Raw genomic sequence first — 27072 nt, forward strand, 5'->3', positions numbered from 1 at the left:
CAAGAAAGACAAGTTTGCTTGTAAAAAAATCACCTTTCTTTAAGTTAGCATACAAATTTTCAGCCCTTAGTGTGATTAGCACAAGTCTCAAGTGATTAACCTGCTCATCCAAGTTTTTTCTATACACTAGGATATCATCAAAGTAAACCACAACAAATTTTCCTATGTATGCACGCAAGACATGGTTCATTAACCTCATAAAGGTGCTAGGAGCGTTAGTTAAGCCAAAAGGCATGACCATCCACTCATACAACCCGTACTTGGTTTTAAAAGCAGTTTTCCACTCATCACCTTCCCTCATTCTAAATTGGTGATACCCACTCTCCAAATCAATTTTGGTAAAAATACATGCACCATGCAACTCATCTAACATATCATCTAGTCTAAGTATGGGATGCCTATACTTAATGGTTATGTTATTGATTGCCCTACAATCTACACACATACGCCATAAGCCATCTTTCTTAGGAACTAGTAAAACAGGTACAGCACAAGGAGACATGGACTCATGCACAAAACCCCTATCTAACAACTCACTTACCTGCCGTTGAAGCTCCTTAGTCTCCTCCGGATTGCTCCTGTAAGCTGGATGATTTGGCAATGCAGTCCCGGGTACCAAATCAATTTGGTGCTCAATCCCCCTCAATGGTGGTAGTCCTTGTGAGAACCCGAATTTAATTATTCAGTATTTGGCAAGAATTAGAAATAATTATTTTAAAGTGCTAAATTAAAATAATTAAGCCAAATAATTATACTTGTGTGTTAAAAATATGTATTAGAAAATATCAGAATTATAGACGATATTAAAATACATATCGGAGTTTTTTTTAAAGCACACGAGAGTTGTAATATTTTAATCGGGTCACATTCTATCTATTGGGATAAATAAATGGACACATGTATATATATATGTTAATAGTAACTCATTACCCCAAAAGCCCAAATCTTTTCTCTCCAACCTCACGCCTCTCTTCCACCGTGCGCCTTGCTTTCTCTCTAAGCATCAAACCTCTTGCTTTCCATTTTTTCTTGGTTACATAGAGTGTGTAAAGGTCGATTCTAGCTCCATTTCAGTTCAAGGGAAGCTTTTGAAAGTAATCTCTAAGCCTAGGTTTTTAATTTTTGTTCATGGTAGAAGATGTTGAGTTCTGTTTTGTGTTGCAGGTTTTGTCTTCTGATTTTCGGGTTTCTGTGTATTGCACTAAGAATCTTGAATTGTGGTTCAAATAGAACTTATAGATCTATGTGTTAGCTTTCTGTAGCCGCTGACAAAATGGAATTCCAATTAAAAACAGATTTGATATGAGTTTTCTACACAAATGTGTCGAAATGGAATTCTGTGTTGGATCTGTGCAGATTAGGTACTGTAATTCGAGTTTATGACATTTATGCGCTTGGATTCTGGAATTATGATTCAAATAAGAGTTGTAGAGCTATGTGTTTTCTTTGTATTGATATAAATTCGTAAAATTCCATTAATAATTGAGGCCGTTATGCTCAGTTTTCTGAAACTGCTCACTTACACAATGCTGTCCGCGAATTGCGTTGGTAGTGGCATATTCTGGATAATTCTGGGATTTATCTATTAAGATTCTGGAAATGGTTTCTTCTAGAAAAACTTATTTATTTGAGTTTTCTTTCATCTCAAATTGGCGGATATTGATTTGAGTCAATGATGAGTTAGATATGAATTTTATACTCCTAAGTGTCGAACCTGAATCTGTCACAGAACTTGCATCTCATGGTTTCTGGTTTTGGGCGTTTTTCAGTGTTGAGATGATTGAATTCCTTTCTGATGTCTTCTGATGAAATATGGGATTTTGAGTTAGGAGTCCAGCCATGTATGATAAGTGTGTTTTGGTTAAGTTTTGGTTGAGTTATGACCTTAAAACCGAACTTAGGTACAAGCTGGAATTAGTAACTTGTTTTTGGCTAAGAGTTGAATATTTATTTGATGGAAATAAATTATTTGCCATAGGTTTAAGTAGCTAGGAAGCACCGAGGAGTTCATAAACTATTGTGGTAATTTAATTTGAAGGTTTAGGTACGGATTGATCGATTCTTTACAGCGTCTATAACGACGTGTAATTTAATTGATGTGATGTTATGAGAATTATGTGTTTATGTGCTCTTTGTGCTGTTTGGGTGTATTTTAAGATTATTCCTCTTTTTTGTAAAAAAAAATAAATGTGATTTTTTAAATATATTGAAATAATCTGTGGATTTATATGCATTGTTGAGCACGCATTCATATCGACCCATGACTCCATTGTTCCCGAGATTTATGTTACTCTTGGATGAGTTATTTAGACATCAGAGCCGAGGGCGTTTAAGCGTCACACCTCTGATGACTAGCAGAAGGGCAGAGCAGTTCTGCAGACTGACACCCCTGAGCAGATGTGCAGGCCGAGGGCTTATTTGACACGTCACACCCCTGGCACATGTGGCCACAGTTGTTGCTATCGTTTCTTTGGATCCAGTTTGATACCCGAGATTATTGGTACCCTACATGCATTGCATTGCATTGATTTCATTACATGTCATTTATTTATGTTGTAATTTATTTGATCTTCGTACTGGGGTTTGACCCCTGTCCCTCGGGGCTGCTGTGGTTTGTTTCGTGATTCCATAGCAGGTTATAAATGTGGTTCTGATGTAGCTGGAAGAGCGTCTGCCAGTGGAGCCCAGTGAGTCGGTTTGAGTTGGGAGTCCCCAGATATTTATACTATATATATATTGAGTCATTTGCCGAGGAGATGCCTCGTGTATTTGTATGGTTGTATTATTGAGCATTGGATATTATTTGGTGTGATCAAGCCTGGCTGGCTCTGTGTGAAATTGGTATTCTGTTTGTTTTATTGGACTCTATTTTCGAGTATAAATGTTTTGTTGTGTTGTTTTTGAATTTTTGGTATGTCTTATTTACGGGGAGGTCATGCCGAAATTTCTGTAGGCCCAAAATGGAAAATTTTTACTCGTTTTCGCTGTGTACGCTAATAAATCCTGGTTGTTTGATAATTAATAATTAATCAGGACCACGGGCCCTCACAGTTGGTATCAGAGCGTAACTGGGATAAGCTCGAATTAGAGTATAGGACACTCGAGTTTAGACACAAATAAATTGATTGCGTAGTTGATTTATTACTTGCTCTTTCACTACTACAAAAACGGCAAACGACAACGGATTTTATCCGTTGTCGTAGCCATTTAAAAACTGTTGTAATTGAGGGTGTTGTTGAAAGTCCGTTCAACGACAACGGTTTTTATCCGTTGTGGTAGATCAAATTTTGACGGTTTTTAAAACTAAAAACCGTCGCTAAAAAAATAGCGACGGGTAGAAATGACGTTTTTTCTACCCGTCGCTAATTTGTTACAAAAACCGTCGCTAGTTAAATCAGCGACTGTTATATAAACCATCGCTAATTTAAAATTATCGACGGTAGAAATCATGACCGTCGCTAATTTTAGCGACGGTCATCTTTCAAGAGTTCCGTCGCTTATTTGTTTCGAAAAATAAAAAAAATACTTTTAATAATTTAATAAATCTAAAAGAAACTAATAATCCAAACTAAAATCGTGTAAAAGAAAAAAATTTTAAGTGTTGTGAAGTATTAAAATCGTGTAAAAGAGAAAAATTTTAAGTGTTATAAAGTGGTCAGAAAAATTTTACGGGTTGTGTGAAAGTGATAAAATTGTGTAAGATAAAAAAATTTTAAGTGTTGTGTGAAGTGATGAAATGGTGTAAGAAAGAAAAATTTTATGTGTTATGAAGTGATGAAAAAAATTTTAAGTGTTGGGTGAAGTGATAAAATGGTGTAAAAGAGAAAAATTTTAAGTGTTGTGGAGGAAATGGAACGAAAATGGAGATATTTATAGACAGTTTGCGACGGGTTTTGGTTAAACCGTCGCTAGTAGCGACGGTAAATGATAAACCATCGCATATTTTTTTTGGCAAAGGATTGGATTTAAACTGTCGCTAAAATTAGCGACGGTTTCGAAAGAATGTCGCTATAATTAGCGACGGTTATTTCAAAACCGTCGCTACAAACCGTCGCTAAAATTCGCGACAGTTTTTAAATAACCGTCGCTAAATATTGCAACGTTTTCCAAAACCATTGTTGTTTGTCAAAAAAACAACTCTAAAATTAGCGATGGTTATTTTACAACCGTCGCGAATTTAAACTTACCGTCGCTCAAATTTGCGACGGTTTTTGAAATAACCGTCACTAAATATTGCAACGTTTTCCAAAACCGTTGTTGTTTGTCAAAAAAACCACGCTAATTTTAGCGACGGTTATTTTAAAACTGTCGCGAAGTTAAACGTAGCGACGATTTTAACACACCGTCGCTAAAATTAGCGACAGTTTTTGAATTAACAGTCGCTAATTATTGCAACGTTTTCCAAAACCGTTGTTGTTTGTCCAAAAAAACACGCAAATCGACAACAGTTCATAGAACCGTTGTCGTTGACCCAAAAAAAACGCTCAAAGACGACGGTTCTATAGAACCGTTGTCTTTGATCCCAAAAACCGTTGTCTTTGACCCCAAAAAGACAACGGTTTTTAAAAACCGTTGTCTTTGACCCCTCAAAGACAAAGGTTTTCGATAAAACCGTTGTTAAAAAACATACGACAACGGTTTTTGTGAAAAACCGTTGTCGTATGTGTGTTGTTGTATGCAGAATTTCTTGTAGTGTTTATTTGATTTGCATGCTATGATTATTTAACTTAGCTGAGATAGAGCTCGTAGTGAAGTAAGTTTGACGCTTTGTTTATTTGTACCTAGTGCAGTAAGTTTTAACTTTCCTTGAAACCCTTCAGTGCTTACTATTATTTTTCTGCTTGTGGATTAATCCTTGTGTCTTGTAGAATGGCACCGGGAGGAAGAGGCAGAAAAGGAAAAGAAGTTATCCAAGAATCCGAAGCTCAGAACATAGGAAATACTGAGGGTATTGGCAGAGGTAGACGTGGCCGCCCTAGAGGAAGGGCAAATCAAAATGTGAATATAGAGGTAGAGGTGGAGCAGGAACCACCAATTCGTCCAGAAAGGCATGTTGCAAGGAATGTAGAAGTAGATCGTGAAGTTCATCAGCTAACCCAAAGAATGAGAGAAATGGAGTTAGTGATTGCTAAATTCCAAGATATGCGTCTTCCAAAATTCTTTGGAAATGAAGATGGCGAAAAGGCAACAGCGTGGCTGAAAAGCATGAACTATCTATTTAATCTGGTGGAGTACACTCCAGAGCTGAGACTCAAGTTAGCTGTTTACCAACTAAAGGATCGAGCACAACTGTGGTGGGAAGCCACAAAGGAAGCAATCTGAGAATCTGGTCAGATAATTTCTTGGGAGGTGTTTCATACTCATTTTATTCAAGAATACTCGCCTCCATCTTATTATTCTGCTAAGGAAGTTGAGTTCAATCAGTTGGTTCAGGGAAATATGTCAGTGGGAGAGTACGCCTCTCAATTTTCTACTCTACTAGCTTATGTACCTCATGTTTCTAATAGGGATCGTTCCAAGCTTTCGCGTTTCATGCAAGGACTGAATCGGACGATACATACGTTGGTTATGACTGGAGCACCAACTACTTATGCAGAAGCGGTAGAGAAAGCAAAGAATATTGAGGCTAGTTTGCTTTGGGGAGGATCACAACAGGTTCCAACTTTTACTTCCCAAGGTTCCGGGAGTAGCATTCAGATGCCAGTGGGCATACCTCCTTATCAGCCTCCACAGTCAAACCAGCCACCAAAAAAGCAGAAATTCAGAGCTAAAGGAAAGCAGTTTAAGAAGAAATCTTACAGTAGTTCATCTAGTTCAGGCAGTTCTCGTGGAGGAAGACCTAGTGGTTATGTTCGATATTCTTGTGGGAGATGTGGAGGTAGGCATCCTACTACCCAGTGCACATGAGTTCAGGGAGACTGCATACATGTGGATTACCGGGACATTATGCTAGAGTTTGTCCTAATGCAGGAAGACACCAGTATCAGCCCTCTCAGTTTAGCCAGTTTCCACGAGTCACGGTACCTAGACCATCTAGTCCACAGCCTAGCTACCAACAGCCGAGAAGATCTACTCAGTAGTACTTTCCAGGACCTCAGCAGGCTAGGGTGCATGCTTTGACACAGGACCAGGCTCATGAGACGCCCGGAGGGGTCATTGCAGGTATATGCTTTATTTTTTATCATCCTGGACGTATATTGATAGACACGGGAGCATCTCATTCATTTCTGTCTGCTGCATTTATCGATGAACATGAGATAGCTTCTACCTTGTTGTTGGATACGGTGTCTGTGTCTACCCATGCTGGTGTGTATTTGATGTCTCGTGAGATAGTTCTGAACTGTGTGATTAGATTTGATGATAACCTTATGATAACTAATCTAATCAAATTATCTATGTCTGATTTCGACTGTATTTTGGGAATGGATACTTTGACAAATCATCGAGCCACCGTTGATTGTTTCCATGGAGTTGTCAGATTTAGACCTTATTATAGCAATAAGTTGAACTTTTATGGTAATGATTCTCAGTCACGCATTCCATTAGTTTCAGCGATGGAAATGTTTAGACTGCTATCGGCAGGGAATGAAAGATTCATGATTTTGCTGATGTATTTCCTGATGAAATTCCAGGCTTTCCGCCTCAAAAGGAAATAGATTTCAGTATTGAGTTAATGTCAGGGACGAACCCTATTTCTAGAGCACTGTATCGTTTGCCTCTAGCGGAGTTGAAAGAACTCAAGGAACAATTACGAGACTTACTGGAGAAAGGTTATATTAGACCAAGTATGTCATCTTGGGGAGCTCCAATATTGTTTGTAAAGAAAAAAGACGGGACGATGAGGATGTGTATTGATTATCGACAATTGAATAAAGCTAAAGTGAAGAATAAATATCCTCTACCGCGTATCGACGATTTGTTTGATCAGTTGAAGGGTACATCCGTGTATTCCAAGATCGATCTTCGTTCTGGATATCATCAGCTTAGAGTTAGAGAGGAAGATGTTCCTAAAACTGCATTTCAGACACGTTATGGGCATTATGAATTTTTAGTCATGCCTTTCAAATTGACTAATGCTCCAGCGGTTTTCTTGGATTTGATGAATCGTGTTTTTCAGGAATTTTTAGACAAATTTGTTATTTATTTATCGATGACATTTTGATTTATTCAAAAACAAAAAAGGAGCATCGAGAACATTTAAGACTAGTCCTCCAAACACTCAGAGCAGCAGAATTATATGCTAAATTTTCTAAGTGTGAATTTTGGTTGGACAAAGTAGTATTTCTGGGTCATGTTATTGTTAGAGTAGGTGCCCGTCGAGCCAAGTGTTGGCTGAGTATTCACAATGAAACTCTATGTATAAGAAATCTTTATTTTAATAATATTTGAAATTATTATTTTGGCACATCTTTATCTGCATACCCATGCTAGTTGCATAGATAAAACCCTTTAATATACAAATAGTAGAAATAATATGAGATGCTCATATGATGAGTATCATGAAACTCATATTTAGAATACTGTATATTCTAAACAGTTCCTAGTCGATTCAGCCGCAGCTAAGAATGATATAGGCCGCTCGAGTTCGAGACTAGTATCTGCGATGTGAGTACCATGTTTCATTGGTAGGGGACATTGTGATGTCCGAGCATGCAGATAGGTGCTCCTGGTAGAGTGCACTGAAGAACCCTCCATAAAGGACTTTCCAAGTGGTTCTCACTTATCGAGTGGAAACGTCCTAGTTTATGGTTGTACACCATTAGTCCTTATGACTCGGGACAACATTGAGACTCTATGTGCTACCATTACACTTTGACTTGTTTACCGACTCTCATGGGGTCATCAGGTGGCAAGGTTGGGTGTTTTGGCGAAACATATAGGAGTCGATGCATTGTAGTCAGGGATTCACCGATTACCTTCGGGTATGGATATCCTATGTGTATGTAGTATGAAATCTCTGATCAGAGTATGGTGGTAATTATGAAAGGGGTTTCATAGATTACACCATCGATGCAACTACGACATGACACATAGTATCGATTCATTGACAACTCTCGATATACCAATGGTTGTCGAATCGGTCGGGATATATGAGTTGAAGGGATCGTACTGTACGCTAACCATAATTGAATGGTTCTTGCAGGAACTATCATTTGATACCTAGGGAATCATGTAAGCGATGCTGCTAGGCGTTTAACATGATTGGTTGGGTAATATTAGACTTAAGTTCTGACGTTCTTGTTATCAAGGAGTTGATAAGTAAGAATGGAGCAGTTGGGATATGCTCAAATAAGGACATGTTTAGTCCGAATCACATGGAGATGTGAACCCACGGCTAGTTGTATCAATGAACCATTGAGGGCCACACAAGTACTAGCTTTCTAGATCCCGTTAAGAAGTAAAATAGTTCAATGTGTTGAACGGCTTATAAAGGAGTTTATAGGCATAAGGAAAAATAGAGGTATGACTTCTATGAGAGAATGTAACTTTTAATTTAAGGAAGTGTTCCTAAATTAAAAGTTGGCGAAACAAGTAATGTATTTGAAAATTGTGATTTTCATAAACATTATTATGGACTAAATTAAATTAATTCAAAGTGTTGAATTAATTAAACACTAGTGGACCTAGTAGAGTCCAAATAATTAAATTAATTCAATTGTTGGATTAATTAAATTACATCGGGCCTTGTAGAGCCCAATTAGAAATAATTATTAAACTAGTGGGCTTGAGTAAAATCAAGTAAAGGTTAAATGGTCTCAAATGTGTTTGAGACAATTTAAAATAAAAGTCCATGGGCTTTGTAATTGTTACAAACCCAAATAGAATGTATGCATGGGAGGTGAAGGGTTGGGAGACAACTTTTTCAATATCCAAGGCATGGCATGCACATGCCTAGTCTAACTTTTTCAGCAACCAAGAAAACACTCCTCCCTCCTCTCTACACAACATGGCCGAAATTTTGGGTCCAATTCTCTCAAAATTTTTCTCTCCTTTTGTTCTTCAATTGTCGAGGAAACAATATTCTTCTCCTTGAAAAATATTCTTATTTTTCTAGTGCAGAATTAGAAGGGTTCTAGCTAGTTGGTGGTGGGCCTAATTTTGAGGGAAAGAAGGAAGCTTGTAGATTGTCTACCTTCAAGGGCTAAGTTGTTTACAACTTAGTTGGAGCCAAACATCAATCTCAAGAGATTGATAGGTATATTTCTATAAACACCTTATGTATGACATGTTGGTGTTTTTGTATTTGCTACACATTCTAGTGAGGTGTTCAAATTTTTGCTTGTTGAAAAACAATTTTAAAACTTCAATTGCGCATTTGAACACCTAAAATCGATCCCTTTCAAGTGGTATCAGAGCCGGGTTACTATTTTGTGTAGCTTATACATGATATTATATTGAGGTCGATTTCTAACCGCATGAGATGGATTTTTGCAACAAATCGAAGGCCGTTTTTTGGGCAACTTTGGGCAGCAAGTTGCTGCCCATTTTGGGCAGCTCGGGCTGCACGTGGGGCTGCCCATTTCGGGCAGCAAGGGCAGCCCGAGGGGCTGCCCGAACAGCCCCTTGTTTTTTAATAAAAAAAATTTTTTGTGAGTTGGCCGGAATCCGGCGACGGCGATGATGATTAGGGTTTCCAAAAGTGTTTTGGATTATCAAAGTTTCATGGGCCTGGAAGTTGTTGGGCCATTAGATACAATTTGTGAATTTAAATGGGCCAAAATGTTTTTGATGAAAAATGATTTTTTGGGCTCTTAAGTTTAAATTTACAAAAGTTGCAAATATTTTCTCATGAAATAAATAATTTAAGTTGGACTTTAATTATTTATAGTAAATGGTGATTTACAAGAAATTCGGTTATAAATAAATTAATTAGAAAGTAGACAAGGGAGTTTGTATACTTTGTTAATTTAGTTTATAATCGTGGCGGTTAGTGATTGGATCAAGATATGTAATATTGGATCAATTGATTATTGTGATAATTAATTGATGGTGTATGATATGTGATATTATGCATGTAGGATGATCAAAAGCCCAAGCCCAATTTGCCAAGTGTATGCTAGGATATTTTGTCTTGAATGATTGTAATAATTATCAAATTTAAAGTGGGCATGGTTTATGGCCCGTTCCCACCCCCCATGAGATGTATCCCTATTTGCCATGGATATTTATTTGTAGATATTAGTATAGTGGAAGATCAAGATTGGAAAATGGTGGCCTTGATGATTATGAAGATCGAAGACATGTAAATATTGGAAGCTAATATAATAGTTGCATTTGCATCCCATGCATTTCCCTAGGATTGGACCTAGGCCCGTTTTTAGCTCACATGGGCCATTAGTATTGGGGCGATTGATCATCCTTGTTTGTTTACTGTTTATAATTATGCACGATATGTTATAAATAATGAGTATGTGCGTTATTATTATGATAATAACAAAGTTGCATGAGCAAACATACGATCAAACATGACGAGCTTTTAAAATAAAATTAATGATGAGACCTTTCAAAATTAAAAACCTTCATTTTGAATAAGATTCAAAATTAATATCAAGCCCGAAAAGGGGAATTATAAAGTTGTTTATAATTTCCATGTCTTCCATCGACAATGGGTGCATGATGAACGCTACCCGTATTCAGGGCTCAGCTCATATTATTGGGGGGGCCCTGGGTGCCGGAAAGCTGTGACATCCATTGAAATGGTGATGTGAACTACGTGGAACTCCCATGATTTCGGCCCATATTCTTGAGGGAACTCATGGTGACCGTCCATTAAGGTTCAACATCCATTGGTAAGGCTTGACACGTAAAGATGAACGACGTCATATTATTGGGTCCTAATCAAACGTGAGACAAAAGTTTACGTAGAGGGTTGCATGGAGATTCAATTTGAAACTACCTTTTAGGAATTGTGATTGGCTGATATTATTCGGGATCATAATTCGCTAATTGGACCTTGCGTACCTACTGAGGAAAGGAGTTTCCCGTTTTCACTAGAGGGTAGTGAAAGATGTCAAAACAGTGGGAGCGAAAATTTATGAAGTAAAAGTCCATACTTCATATCTAACTAAATATTTTAAAATAGTCAATAACATTTTTCTGTTTTTCTCTTCAGTACAAATTAAACAATGTCTTGGATTCGCAATCCGCTATCTGCTATACTCGACAAACACATATTAACTAGACCTAATTACCTCACTTGGCTAAGAAACCTGAAAATCGTCTTGTATTCGGAAAGGATAGCATATACACTTACTGAGTCACCCCCTGTTGAGGCTCCGACTAGCTGCACTCCTGAGCAATTGCAGACTTACAAGGAATGGTGTGACCATGACTTGAAAGCCAAGTGTTATTTGTAGGCTTCTATGAATGATGAGCTGCAGAGGCGTTTTGATGATGCAAAGAGTGCTGCTGACATTCATTTGCACCTCAAGGAGCTCTTTGGAGAGCAAACACGTCCTCTTAGGCATGCGACCGTCAAGGAGCTGATCACTTTGCGCATGCGAGATGGGGCCTTGGCCATGAACATGGCCTAAAGGTGATTGGGCTCGTGGACATGCTCGTTGGCATGGATTTGATGTTGCCTTTGGAGTTGACCCCTGACGTGTTACTCTTGTCACTGCCTAGCTCGTTTGATCCTTTTGTGGTGAATTTCAATATGAACAAGATGGAGCCGACCCTTGAGGAGTTGGTGAACATGCTTGTGACCTTTGAATCCACCATCAAGAAAGAGAAGCCGGTTCTTTATGTGGGTTCTTCATCTGGTACGATGATTGATCCACATGGGAAGGGAAAGAAGCGTTCTTTCCAACGTCCCAAGAAGAACGTGCCCTTGATGAGGAAATCTCCGAATCTCGTTGTGGCAGCCACACCAGTTAAGGCTGACAAAATTGCTGATGTATGTCATCACTGCAAGAAGCCTGGACATTGGAAGCGTAACTGCTGGGAATATCTTGCCCAGAAGGGTTCTGGAAATGGTATGTTCTATATTGAAGTAAACATTTAAATTAACTCTACTTCTTGGGTATTGGATACCGACTGTGGCTCACATCTCTGTAATGATTTACAGGTGATGAGAAGAAGTAGGAGGCTCAGGGAAGGTGAGACATTCTTGAGGATGGGCAATGGGGCAAGAGTTGCTGCCAAGGCTTGGGAGATGTTTACTTATTGTTGAACAATAATTTTAAGTTAAATTTTTAAGAGATGTTTTGTTTGTACCTGATTTGGTAGGAAAACATTGTTTCCATTTCTATGTTGATAAAGATGGATATTCTTATTTATTTGGCAAAGGTGTTTGCAATATTTACAAGAATGAATGTTTGATTGGTACTGGAGAACTTGAAAACGATCTCTATAACTTAAAATTTAAAGATATTCCACTAAATGTCCATTTAAAGGCAGACTCCATATGAGATATGGATGGGTAAGCCTACCAGATATTTTTATCTTAGAATATGGGAGTGCCCTTGTAACGTATCGTACTTTTCTACTATTTAAAATTTGCGGAAAAATTTAAAATTTTCTTAAATAACTTGTGAACCTTCAAAATACGATTAAATAAACTGTACGTCTCAACCGTGGACAAAAAATCTAAAAATAAAGTTTGACCAAATATTTGTTTGAATGCTTCATGACCAGTAGCGTGAAATCAGAGTATTTGACATTTCATAAAAACTTAAAATCTTGGGCGGTCCTCGGGTCTAGCCTTCAACTCAGTCCAAGCCAGCTCCTTGGTCCCCACCTCCTGCCTCCTCAACATACTCATCACCTGCATTGATCAAGTCTAGTAGGTCTAAAGACTCAACACGTATAAACTGGAAGTAACGAATAATACGTAACAAAACCACATGTAACTTTAAAATAAGGAGTACATACATGAAACTTGAACTTGCATAACAAAACTTGAACATACGTATATACATACATAGACGTGCCATCAACATAAAACTTCTCTTAATACATGCTTGCATACTTGAACATACTTGAACGTACATAACTCAATCATTTTGCGTGGAGGCATGTTTCAAAGCAAGTGACCCATACACAGTAAATGCCTGATCAGACAAACCACAGTACTGGGCTGACGGGGACGTATCCACTGCCACATACATGAGATCCCCGTTCATGCTTTAACGGGTGGATTGGTCCCCGTTCATGCTTTAACGCTTTCCAATCCTGATCTAAACTCGTTCATGCTTTAACGGGGAGGAGAGGTCCTCGGCTACGTTCACCGACTTTCAAACCCATTCATAATTTGGTCACAAGACATTTAGCATACCTCAAAAACTTGAAATATTTCCTTTTTGCACGTCAACATACTTACTTGGCGTTGAGGGATTCGTTGGATCTCGCTTGGGGCCACTGCTGCATACTAACATGAGTTCAAACACTTATCTTTCATAGCTTAGACGTAGGTACTTGTGCTCACCACCGAAGTAGATAAATAGCTTATGACATTCTAAATCACTCGGGACTTGACATCGTTTAATCATCATACTAAACCATGAAATAGAACACCAAAACAAATCCTATATTTTATATTCATAACCACAAAACACTTCCTATACTTTATATTCATATTTTAAAAATAAAAAAAAAAATTTTTTTTTTTAAAGAGAGGTACACGGACCCCGTGTATGGGTCCGGGTAGGGGTCCGGGTAGGCTGTGGAATTTCGTATTTTTGAAGGAAAAAGGACACGGACTCCGTGTCGGGGTCCGGGTAGCCTGTGGACTTGGACATTCACGAAAATTCGCTATCTCATTCATTCATTCTCTCAATCCAAGCCTAAGGACCATGAACCAACACCTCGAGACTCATCCTAGGATGCTATTACATCGATTCAAACCCGTAAAAACACCCCAAACATCTCCAAGCATTGACAAGCAACTTCAATACAACAATAACCCGTAATCCAACATCGTTTCGCTTCCTACGGCTTCTATTATATCCCAAGCCAATCCCGACCCAAACGAACCACCAAATAACATCTAAACTCATCCCATAACGTATATAAATGCAGTAGCACAAGCCTGGCGGTGCCCAACAAAGCCTGCAACTCAAAAACTTCAAAACATGATGAACATCATTTATATAAGATCCCAGGTTTGAGCAGTCCCACAAAAAATGCCATAACTCACTCAATTATTATCCAAAATTTACCAATTTTATATCAAATCTAAGGTATCAAAAAGTTCTACGATTTTTGTGTTGAAAGTTTTCTCAAAATCACGACCACAAAATCACAGTATTTAAAACGACAGCGAAAATGTGATTTGTGATCCAAAAATTCCTTCAAACTTGATCTAAACATGATTGCTCAAACTTCTACACAACATATGCATGATTTTCATACAAAATACATCGCAACGCATACTATGACATGATCGACGCAGAAAGAAACAGAATATACGTGCATTTTGATATTTAAAAATACCGAAACGACGATATCGACGCGGAAGCGGAGCGAGACTTGATCCGGGACGAACGTGGCACTATTTTCTTTGAAGAAAACACAACAAAACTTTGCTAGAAATTAAGAGGAAGGGGCGGCTACTGAAAGGTAGAAGAACCCTAGGTTTTTCTTTCAAAGTCTGAAAATAAAAAAAATGTGTTGTGTGTTTTGGCCGTGTAAGTGTGTGTGTAGGTGTGTGTGCGTGAGTTTAGAACTAATTAGGGGATGATTTTGCTTAATTATGCCATTAACCATGCTAAACCTCATACTAATAATAATGTTAACTCAATTAACAAATTAATTAAAATACTCTCCCTACTAATCTTTAAATATAATTCCCTAATTAAAATAAAAAGTGCAAGCATTAAATCTTTAAAGGTTTTAAAATCTTAAAAACACTTAATAAATAAAGTAGGCTTTAAAAGACTAACACTTCATAAATTAATTAAAATGCCCCGTCCTGAAAAAAAAATAAAATACCGCATTAAAAATTTTCGCTAAAAGTCGTCGTCGGTCTTTCCTCTATCCCGCCTCGAATAATCTCCTGAAACATGAAACTCGAAAAACATTTTAATGTGCATCACATAAACATAAATAATTTAAATACAGCATTTAAATAAATTATGCATGGCTAAAACTCATTTTAAATTTAAATAAATGATTTAATAATTAAATAAATGCATGGAATTTACGTGTACTGACTTTGGGCACTACAGCCCTGCTTATGTGAAGCAGGTAGTGGGAGATAAATTGGATAGTCGATCCATTTTATGTTACTTTGTGGGATATCCAAGGAATTCATTTGGATACTATTTCTATCATCCCAAGAAACAAAGGTGTTTGTTTCTAGGAATGCAATCTTTTTGCAAAAGAAATTTCTATTCGATAGAAAAAGAGAGATGATAGAACTCGAAGAGGTTCGAGAGACACCCACAATTGTAGAACCCACACCCGAAGAACCCAGAGAGGCGATACAAGCTCCTAGAAGATCCGAGAGAGTCTCGAGACCACCTATGAGGTATGGTCTGCTTCTTGAAGAGGGCCATGATGAGCCTATCCATGGATGTGATCCAAGGCCCTGCAAGGAAGCGTTATCTGATGCCGATTCATCCAAGTGGCTTGAAGCAATGGAGTCTGAGATGAATTCCATGCATTCGAACCAAGTGTGTAATCTCGTGATCCACCTGATGGAATTGTTCCCATAGGGTGTAAATGGATTTACAAGAGGAAACTTGGGGCGGATGAGAAGGTATTGACCTTCAAAGCGCGATTGGTGGCAAAAAGATATACTCAAAGACAAGGAGGAAACATTTTCTCCAGTTTCAATGTTCAAGTAGATAAGGATATTGCTAGCCATAGCTGCATGGTATGACTATGAGATATGGCAGATGGATGTTAAGACAGCTTTTCTTAATGGGGAAATTAAGGAAGAGATTTACATGTCTAGACCTAAAGGGTTCACATCTATCTGAAGTGAGCATATGGTATGCAAACTTCAGAGATCTATTTATGGTCTAAAGTAGGCATCTAGGAGTTGGAACCTCAGATTTAATAGTACAATCAAAGAGTTTGGTTTTACTAAGAATCCTGAGAACCCTGTGTGTTTAAGAAGGTCAGTGGGAGTGCTATGACATTCCTGGTGCTTTATGTTGATGAAATTCTACTCATTGGGAATGGTGTAGGAATGTTGCAATCAACTAAAATATGGTTAGCAAGTAGGTTCTCGATGCAGGACTTGAGTGAAACATCTTTTGTATTGGGAATACAGATCTATAGAAATAGATCAAAAGGATTGCTTGGTCTCACTTAGTCCACATACATTGATAGCATCGTGAAGCGGTTCTCAATGGATGAGTCCAAATGAGGACATCTACCAATGTGTAATGGCGTGTTCCTATCCAAGTCTATGTCTCCAAAGACTGATGCAGAGATAGCGGCGATGACAAGCATTCCTTATGCATCTGCGATTAGTAGCATCATGTATGGAATGATATCTGCACGTCCTGACGTGGCTTTCGCACTAAGTGTAGTGCGTAGATATTAATCGAACCCTTGTCTTCCACATTGGAAAGCTGTGAAAGACAGCCTCAAGTATTTGAGAAGGACCGATAAATTGTTCTTGGTCTGTGGGGGTGGAGAACTCAAATTGGAAGGCTATACCGACTCTAGCCTCCAAAGCAATATCAATGACTCGAAGTCAACCTCTGGGTTTGTATTCATGCTCAATGGTGCTGCTGTCTTTTGGAAGAGGTCCAAGCAAGACAATACTGCGGATTCCAGCACAGAAGCCGAATACATTGCTGCATCAGATGCAGCAAAGGAGGCTGTTTGGATAAGTAATTTCCTCCAAGATTTGGGCGTCATTCCTAATGAAGTTGCTCCTGTCCCGGTGTTTTGTGACAACACGGGAGCTGTAGCTCAAGCGAAGGAGCCAATGTCTCATCAAAAATCCAAACACGTATTGAGAAAGTATCACATCCTCCGAGAGATTGTGAAAAGAGGAGAAGTGTCGATTGACACAGTCGGCTCCGTAGATATTGTTGCTGATCCACTAACTAAGCCATCATCTGGACCATTATTCGAGAAGAATCGCGAATCGATGGGTTTGAAGCATATGGGTAGTTGGCTCTAGTGCAAGTGGGAGATTGTTAGAGTAGGTGCCCGTCGAGCCAAGTGTTGGCCGAGTGTTCACAATGAAACTCTATGTATAAGCAATATTTATTTTAATAATATTTGAAATTATTATTTTGGCACATCTTTATCTGTATACCCATGCTAGTTGCATAGATAAAGCCTTTGAATATACAAATAGTAGAAAGAATATGATATGCTCATATGATGAGTATCATGAAACTCATATTTGGAATACTGTATATTCTAAACAGTTCCTAGTCGATTCAGCCGCCACTAAGAAGGATATAGGCCGCTCGAGTTCGAGACCAGTATCTGCGATGTGAGTACCATGTTTCATTGGTAGGGGACATTGTGATGTCCGAGCATGCAGATAGGTGCTCCTGGTAGAGTGCACTGAACTACCCTCCATAAAAGACTTTCCAAGTGGTTCTCACTTATCGAGTGGAAACGTCCTAGTTTATTGTTGTACACCATTATTCCTTATGACCCGGGACAATATTGAGACTCTATGTGCTAGCATTACACTTTGACTTGTTACCGACTCTCATGGGGTCATCAGGTGGCAAGGTTGGGTGTTTTGGCGAAACATCTAGGAGTCGATGCATTGTAGTCGGGGATTCACCGCTTACCTTCGGGTATGGATATCCTATGTGTATGTAATATGAAATCTCTGATAAGAGTATGGTGGTAATTATGAAAGGGGTTTCATAGATTACACCATCGATGCAACTATGACATGACACATAGTATCGATTCATTGACAACTCTCGATATACCAATGGTTGTCGAATCGGTCGAGATATATGAGTTGAAGGGACCGTACTGTACGCTAACCATAATTGAATGGTTCTTGCAGGCACTATCATTTGATACCTAGGGAATCATGTAAGCGATGCTGCTAGGCGTTTAACATGATTGGTTGGGTAATATCAGACTTTAGTTCTGACGTTCTTGTTATCAAGGAGTTGATAAGTAAGAATGGAGCAATTGGGGTATGCTCAAATAAGGACATGTTTAGTCCAAATCACATGGAGATGTGAATCCACGGCTAGTTGTATCAATGAACCATTGAGGACCACACAAGTACTACCTTTCTAGATCCCGTTGAGAAGTAAAATAGTTCAATGTGTTGAACGACTTATAAAGGAGTTTATAGGCAAAAAGAAAAATAGAAGTATAACTTCTATGAGAGAATGTAACTTTTAATTTAAGGAAGTGTTCCTAAATTAAAAGTTGGCCAAACAAGTAATGTATTTGAAAATTGTGATTTTCGTAAACATTATTATGGAATAAATTAAATTAATTCAAAGTGTTGAATTAATTAAACACTAGTGGACCTAGTAGAGTCCAAATAATTAAATTAATTCAATTGTTGGATTAATTAAATTACATTGGGCCTTGTAGAGCCCAATTAGAAATAATTATTAAATTAGTGGGCTTGAGTAAAATCAAGTAAAGGTTAAATGGTCTCAAATGTGTTTGAGACAATTTAAAATAAAAGTCCATGGGCTTTGTAATTGTTACAAACCCAAATAGAATGTATGCATGGGAGGTGAAGGGTTGGGAGACAACTTTTTCAATATCCAAGGCATGGCATGCACATGCCTAGTCTAACTTTTTCAACAACCAAGAAAACACTCCTCCCTCCTCTCTACACAACATGGCCGAAATTTTGGGTCCAATTCTCTCAAAATTTTTCTCTCCTTTTGTTCTTCAATTGTCGAGGAAACAATATTCTTCTCCTTGAAAAATCTTCTTATTTTTCTAGTGCAAAATAAGAAGGGTTCTAGCTAGTTGGTGGTGGCCTAATTTTGAAGGAAGCTTGTAGATTGTCTACCTTCAAGAGCTAAGTTATTTACAACTTAGTTGGAGCCAAACATCAATCTCAAGAGATTGATAGGTATATTTCTATAAACACACTATGTATGACATGTTGGTGTTTTTGTGTTTGCTACACATTCTAGTGAGGTGTTCGAATTTTTCCTTGTTGAAAAACAATTTTAAAACTTCCGTTGCGCATTTGAACATCTAAAATCGATCCCTTTCAGTTATATCCGCTCAAGGAGTTTCAGTGGATCCCAGTAAAGTTGAAGCTGCTATTAATTGGCCAACACGAGCCAATGTTTCTGAGATTCACAGCTTTCTGAGATTAGCAGGGTATTATAGGCATTTTATTGTAAGATTTTCCGTTATTGCAAGGCCTATGACTCAATTAACACAAAAAAGATTGACGTTTTGTGTGGACTGCAGAATGTGAATCAAGTTTTCAGACTTTGAAGGAAAAGTTGACAACAGCTCCAGTGTTAGCTTTACCTTCAGGCTGAGGTGGATTTGTTGTGTGTACAGATGCTTCTCTGAATGGACTGGGATGTGTTTTAATGCAAAATGGGCGAGTGATTGCATATGCATCTCGACAGTTGAAACCACACGAGACTCGATATCCAGTTCATGATTTAGAATTGGTTGCCATTGTGTTTGCGTTAAAAATATGGCATCATTATCTGTACGGTGAACAATTTGTAATTTATTCTGATCACAAGAGCCTTAAATATCTTTTCACACAGCCCGACTTGAACATGAGACAACGTCGATGGATGGATTTGCTTAAAGACTTTGATTGTGAGATTCAATATCAACCAGGGCGAATGAATCTAGTTGCAGATGCACTTAGCAGGAAAGCTCAAAACGCTATGCTGACATCTCTGAATATTTCTAAAGTTCACGAGCATTTAGGATCATCAGGATGGACTTATCAAACAAGTGAAGATTACTTTATAGTTTCGTCTATCAAAGTCGAGCCACAGATAATATCAAGTATTAAAGCAGAGCAGAGAACTGATCCGCACATTCATAGTTTGAAAGAATTGGTTCAAACAAATCGGTCAGATAAGTTCAGTATTGCCTCAGATGGTAGTTTGCGCTTTAATAGGAGACTTGTGGTTCCTAATTTGATAGATCTGAAAGAAGCTATACTACGTGAAGCACATTGTAGTCGACATAGCATTCATCCAGGAAATCGAAAGATGTATCATACTTTGAGAGCTCATTATTGGTGGGAAGATATGAAGAAAGAAATTTCTGATTTCGTGGCTAAATGTTTAACTTGCCAACAGGTTAAAGTTGAACGAATGAGACCTGGCAGTATGTTACATAGTCTTGAAGTGCCACAGTTTAATTGGGAGCACATTGCTATGGATTTCGTGACACACCTACCTCGTTCTAATCGTGGTTGTGATGCAATTTGGGTGATTGTTGATAGATTGTCTAAATCAGCCCATTTTATTCCATATGACCGTACATGTACTTACAAGAAAATGGCAAAATTGTACATTGATCGTGTGGTAAGATTGCATGGTGTGCCAATAACCATAGTATCAGACCGTGATCCAAGGTTTCCTTCGAAGTTTTGGAGTAGTTTGCAATCATCTTTGGGTTCAAAGTTGGCCATGAGCACTGCTTATCATCCCCAAACAGATGGTCAGTCAGAAAGAACCATCCAGACTCTAGAGGATATGTTACGAGCAGTTGTAATGGATTTCAGGGGTGGTTGGCAAGAATCATTGTCTCTGGTCGAATTCTCTTACAACAATAGTTTTCAGACAACGATCGGTATGGCACCATTTGAAGCTTTATATGGCAGAAAGTGCTGATCTCTGATTTGTTGGGAAGATGTAGGAGAACGACAGATGTCTAAACAAGAGTTTGTACAAGAAATGAAAGATAAAGTTGAATTGATCATAAAAAGAATGAAAGCAGCCTAGGATCGTCAAGCAAGTTATGCTAATAAAAGGCGTCGGCCCTTAGAGTTCCAGGTTGGTGATTATGTTTTCTTGAAAGTATCACCATTTCGTGGTACTATGAGATTTGGACGTAAAGGGAAGTTAGCTCCACGTTATATTGGTCTGTATGCACTTGTTGAGAGGATTGGCACTTTGGCTTATCGTTTGGACTTGCCGCAGAGTTTTTCTGCGATACACGATGTGTTTCATGTATCTATGCTGCGGAAGTACGAGCTAGATCCATCTCATGTTTTGAGTACCGAGAATGTGGAGCTAGATAATTCTCTAAGTTATGTTGAGCATCTAGTTCAAATTCTTGATCGCAAAGAGAAGCAACTCAGTAACAAGACGATTCCTTTGGTTTTGGTGCAGTGGAGTAGACATGGGATAGAAGAAGCTACATGGGAGTTAGAGGCTCGAATGCGTCAAGAGTGGCCTCACTTGTTTGAAAATATGATGAATAACTCCATGTACTCAGATGTTCCTATGTATTATCAGTGCTAAATGTTTTAACCACTTTGTGTATAAGTGTTGTGTATGTTAGATTTCGAGGACGAAATCTTTTATTAGGAGGGAAGAATGTGAGAACCCGAATTTAATTATTCAGTATTTGTTAGGAATTAGAAATAATTATTTTAAAGTGCTAAATTAAAATAATTAATCCAAATAATTATACTTGTGTGTTAAAAATATGTATTAGAAAATATCAGAAATATAGACGATATTAAAATACATATCGGAGTTTTTTTTAAAGCACACGAGAGTTGTAATATTTTAATCGGGTCACTTTCTATCTATTGGGATAAATAATTGGACACATGTATATATATATATATGTTAATAGTAGTCCATTACCCCAAAAGCCCAAATCTTTTCTCTCCAACCTCACGCCTCTCTTCCACCATGCGCCTTTCTTTCTCTCTAAGCATCAAACCTCTTGCTTTCCATTTTTTCTTGGTTCCATAGAGTGTGTAAAGGTCGATTCTATCTCCATTTCAGTTCAAAGGAAACTTTTGAAGGTAATCTCTAAGCCTAGGTTTTTAATTTTTGTTCATGGTATAAGATGTTGAGTTATGTTTTGAGTTGTATGTTTTGTCTTCTGATTTTCGGGTTTCTGTGTGTATTGCACTGAGAATCTTGAATTCTGGTTCGAATAGAACTTATAGATCTATGTGTTGGCTTTCTATAGCCACTAAAAAAATGGAATTCAAATTAAAAACGGATTTGATATGATTTTTCTACCCAAATGTGTCGAAATGGAATTCTGTGTTGGATCTGTGCAGATTAGCTACTGTAATTCGAGTTTATGACATTTATGCGCTTGGATTCTGGAATTATAATTCAAATACGAGTTGTAGAGATATGTGTTTTCTTTGTACTGATATAAGATTCGTTAAATTCCATTAAGAATTGAGGCAGTTATGCTCATTTTTCTGAAACTGCTCACTTCCAGAATGCTGTCCGTGAATAGCGTTTGTAGTGGCGTATTCTGGATAATTCTGGGATTTATCTATTAAGATTCTGGAAATGGTTTCTTCTAGAAAAACTTATATATTTGAGTTGTCTTTCATCTCCAATTAGCGGATATTGATTTGAGTCAATGATGAGTTAGATATGAATTTTATACTCCTAAGTGTTGAACCTGAATCTGTCACATACCTTGCATCTCATGGTTTCTGGTTTTGGGCATTTTTCAGTGTTGAGATGATTGAATTCCTTTCTGATGTCTTCTGATGAAATATGGGATTTTGAGTTAGGAGTCCAGCCATGTATGATAAGTATGTTTTGGTTGAGTAATGACCTTAAAACCGAACTTAGGTACAAGTTGGAATTAGTAACTTTTTTATGGCTAAGAGTTGAATATTTATTTGATGGAAATAAATTATTTTCCACAGGTTTTAGTAGCTAGGAAGCACCGAGGAGTTCATAAACTATTGTGGTAATTTAATTTGAAGGTTAAGGTATGGATTGATCAATTCTTTAGAGCGTCTATATTGACGTGTAATTTAATTGATGTGATGTTATGAGAATTATGTGTTTAAGTGCTCTTTGTGCTGTTTGGGTGTATTTTAAGATTATTCCTCTTTTTTTTAAAAAAAATAAATGCGATTTTTTAAATATATTGGAATAATCTGTGGATTTATATGTATTGTTGAGCACGCATTCGTATCGAGCCATGACTCCGTTGTTTCCGATATTTCTGTTACTCTTGGATGAGTTATTTAGACATCAGAGCTGCGGGCGTTTAAGCGTCACACCTCTGATGACTAGCGGAAGGGCAAAGCAGTTCTGCAGACTGACACCCCTGACGCAAATGTGCAAGGCCGAGGGCGTATTTGACACGTCACACCCCTGGCACATGTGGCCATAATTGTTGCTATCGTTTCTTTGGATCCAGATTGATACCCGAGATTATTGGTACCCTACATGCATTGCATTGCATTGATTTCATTACATGTCATTTATTTATGCTGTAATTTATTTGAACTTCGTACTGGGGTTTGACCCCTGTCCCTCGGGGCTGCTGTGGTTTGTTTTGTGATTCCATAGCAGGTTATAAATGTGGTTCTGAGGCAGCTGGCGGAGCGTCTGCCAGTGGAGCCCAGTGAGTCGGTTTGAGTTGGAAGTCCCATATATTTATACTATATATATATATATTGAGTCATTTGCCGAGGAGATGCCTTGTGTATTTGTATGGTTGTATTATTGAGCGTTCGATATTTTTTGGTGTGATCGAGCCTGGCTGGCTCTGCGTGAAATTGGTATTCTGTTTGTTTTATTGGACTCTATTTTTGAGTATAAATGTTTTGTTGTGTTGTTTTGGAATTTTTGGTATGTCCTATTTACGGGGAGGTCATGCCGAAATTTCTGTAGGCCCAAAATGGAAAATTTGTACTCGTTTTCGCTGTGTACGATAATAAATCCTGGTTGTTTGATAATTAATAATTAATCAGGACCACGGGCCCTCACAGTCCATGAGGTAGCTCCTCCGGAAATATATCATCAAATTCCTGCAAAAGTGAACAACAATGCTCGGAAGGGACCCGGCGATATCACTTGTGTTAAAGAGGATCTCTTTATAAAGAATCAACACAAGGGGTTCATGTGTGTGCATCAAATGTTTCAACTCACTTTTTTGGGCCATATATGTTTTCTTTTTGACCTCTTCCCTCTCATTTTCTTTTCCCTCATTTTCTTTCCTCTCTTTTTTCTTTTTTATGGCTATTTCACACTTTTTATCTCTCTTTTTTTCAGCCATCTTATTTTTAGTTTCAAAAGCCACCTCACTTTTTAGTTCACTCTTTTTTTCGGCCTCATCTCTCCTTTTTTTTAAATGGTCCTCCAACACTTGCTTTGGGGACAAAGAAGTAATACAATGGTTTCCTTTTTCAATACAAAGGAGTATCTATTCTTGAACCCATCATGTGTCACCTGCCTATCATATTGCCAAGGTCTACCTAACAAGATATGACATGCATGCATGGGTACCACATCACACAAGATCTCATCCACATACTTCCCAATAGCAAAAAGCACTAGCACTTGTTTTGTAACCTTCACCTCCGCACACTCATTCAACCATTGAAGCCTATATGGTTGAGAATGCTTTAATGTAGGTAAACCCAATTTCTCCACCATCTCAACACTTGCCACATTAGTACAACTCCCCCCATCTATGATTAGATTGCAAACCTTTTGATTTACAAAACACCTAGTATGAAACCAGTTCTTTCTTTGGTTAGTCTCCTCCTCCTTGACTTGGGCAATCATGATTCGCCTAGTCACTAGTGCTTCACCTACAACCGCCTCATAACCCTCATCAAGATCCTCTAATGCAGGCATCTCATCATCATCATCATCACCCTCACTGTGAGATTCATACTCACCATGTCATTTAAAAGCATTACCCTTTTATTAGGCCATTCACTAGAAATATGACCTAACCCTTGACACCTAAAACATTTAACATCTCTAGATCGCTTAAGAGGAGCTTCAGATTTACCTTGCACTCCTTATTTAGGTGCCTCTTGTTTGGTTTCAATCTTGGGCTTGGTCATTACTCTACCTTCATCACGTTTTGCCACACTTGGTCGCTGAGAAGATGACGAACCCCCAGTTTGGTTGGTGCGACCAACTCCTCGCCTTTTGAGTTGTTGCTCCACCTTTATGGCAATCTGCACCATCTCGTCTAGATCCAAGTAGTGCCTAAGCTCCACTTGATCTTGAATTTCCCTGTTCAAACCACAAAGAAAACGAGCCATGGTCGCCTCACTATCCTCCTCAATATTGGCCCTAATCATGACCACTTCCATATCTTTATAGTAGTCTTCAACACTCTTTACCCCTTGCCTCAAAGTTTGTAACCTCTTAAACATCTCCCTACAATAGTGATTGGGCACAAACCTCTTCATCTCATCCCAAGTTTAAATGGGTCTCTCATTATACCTCCTCCTAGTGGTCACTAGTTGATCCCACCAAATGAGAGCATAGTCTAGAAATTCAACCACCGCAAACCTAACCTTCTTTGGTTCGGAGTAGTGGTGACATTCAAACACAATCTCTACCCTCTTTTCTCATTCTAAGTATGCCTCCGTGTTAGACTTCCCATGGAACGATGGAATTTTCATCTTAATACTACCCATGTTGCCATCTTCCCTATTCCCATCATATCTACCCCGTACGGCTTCTCTTCTACATCTACCAAATCCTCCACCTCTTCCATTCCTACCCCAATTCTCATTTTGGCTCTCCTCATCCATTCCCAAATCATACTCTTCCTCTTCTTCTTTCCTACCCAAATCTTTAGGCTTACATTTATCTTCACTAGTACTAACTTCAAGCCTATCCAACCGCTCATGTAATGGCTGCAACTCTACCTTCATCATCCTACTAAAATGCCCAAACAACGCCTCCATTTGAACTTTAGACAACCCCGGGTTCGAACTATCTCCTACCTTCCTCTCCATTTAAATTTTTAGATTTGTACTTGCAAGAAAACGTTAGTAGAAAAAAAAATATTCCTCACCAAAATGCTCACGGTCACTCTAAAGAAAGTTCGCTCGTATCTCTTCTCTTATTTTTTTTGCTCACAACAAATACTCACTAGTCACTCCAATGAAAAATTCACACTCACTCAAGTAATTTCACTCAAATTTGATAGTATTCTTGAAAGTGTTCTCAAGCTTTGTATTTGTATGTCAAACAATCAAGTTCAACTTGTGAACAATTGTGATCGACTCACTTAGACTGCTTAGACAAGCAATTTGAAGGTAAACATTTTTTTTTGACTGTGTGAGGCACTTGTATATGACTCACAAAAAGGAATATAACAAAATACCAAAAAGAAATAATGATGAATTTTCGGGATTTTTTTTTACACCTAGACTGAGTAAAACTCAAAAACACCAACAAAAAAATTTCACCAAAATTTCAGAAACTGAAGAAGAACGATATACCAAAAAAATAGATCTGAAAAAGGAACTAAAGGATAACAGATCTGATAATAGAACGAGATAATAACGTGATAAACTTACTTGAATTCAATGAACCTAAGCTCTGATATCAAATGATATGGATCCTCGTGCGTAAGAAAAGCAAACACGATTAAATATGAATCGCGCCCTCAATTCAATAACGAACAATGATCTAAGTTGTTGTCCTGATCTTTTGAATCAAATATGGTTTGTGATATTCACCTCTAAATTAGAAAACTTAGCAACAAATATTCACGATAAAACAATTGAGAAACAGACGAACCTTCAAAGTACTTGTCTTTGACAATCCGTATGAAATCAATCGACAAACGCCACAAGGACGAATCTTGATAAGTTTGATTTTTGATGATACAAAGCAAAAGCCTTGAAAAAGTTGAGAGAAAAATCACAAAAAGTTTTATCTTCAATCAATAATAATGTCCATTTTGTGTAAAATTTCGTCCATAATATTGTGTACAATCTAAAGATTCTCAAAATCACGTTACCACGATCCATTAAACTTTAACTAGGACACTAAAGCTTTTCTCGCATCTGACTCGCGCTCGGGCGGTAGAAAATGCCCGCTCGGGCGCGGAGCATTCTGGACGTTTTTTTCATTCATCACTTGAATGGTGTTCTTATGACTCCCAAACTTACTCCCATGCATCACGAACCCTTTAGCACTCTGCACCTTGCTGGTAAGTCCTTCTTCATTGCTCATAAGCTCTTGTAGT

The 27072-nt window shown here is 38.0% G+C and overlaps 2 long non-coding RNA genes across 2 annotated transcripts; one reads left to right on the forward strand and one right to left on the reverse strand.

Moving 5' to 3' along the window:
* Positions 1 to 1739: 1739 nt before the first annotated feature.
* Positions 1740 to 23063, reverse strand: LOC140976708 (uncharacterized). The gene is made up of 2 exons (XR_012175299.1): positions 22797 to 23063; positions 1740 to 2014 (listed from the first exon to the last, which is right to left on the reverse strand). It is a non-coding gene; the product is annotated as an uncharacterized lncRNA (long non-coding RNA).
* LOC140977539 (uncharacterized) lies at positions 21813 to 23819 on the forward strand. Its single transcript, XR_012175418.1, has 3 exons — positions 21813 to 21883; positions 22760 to 22825; positions 23091 to 23819. It is a non-coding gene; the product is annotated as an uncharacterized lncRNA (long non-coding RNA).
* The last annotated feature ends 3253 nt before the right edge of the window (positions 23820 to 27072 follow it).

Source organism: Primulina huaijiensis, chromosome 5 (genome assembly GCF_012295235.1).
Source record: "Primulina huaijiensis isolate GDHJ02 chromosome 5, ASM1229523v2, whole genome shotgun sequence".
NCBI lineage: Eukaryota > Viridiplantae > Streptophyta > Magnoliopsida > Lamiales > Gesneriaceae > Primulina > Primulina huaijiensis.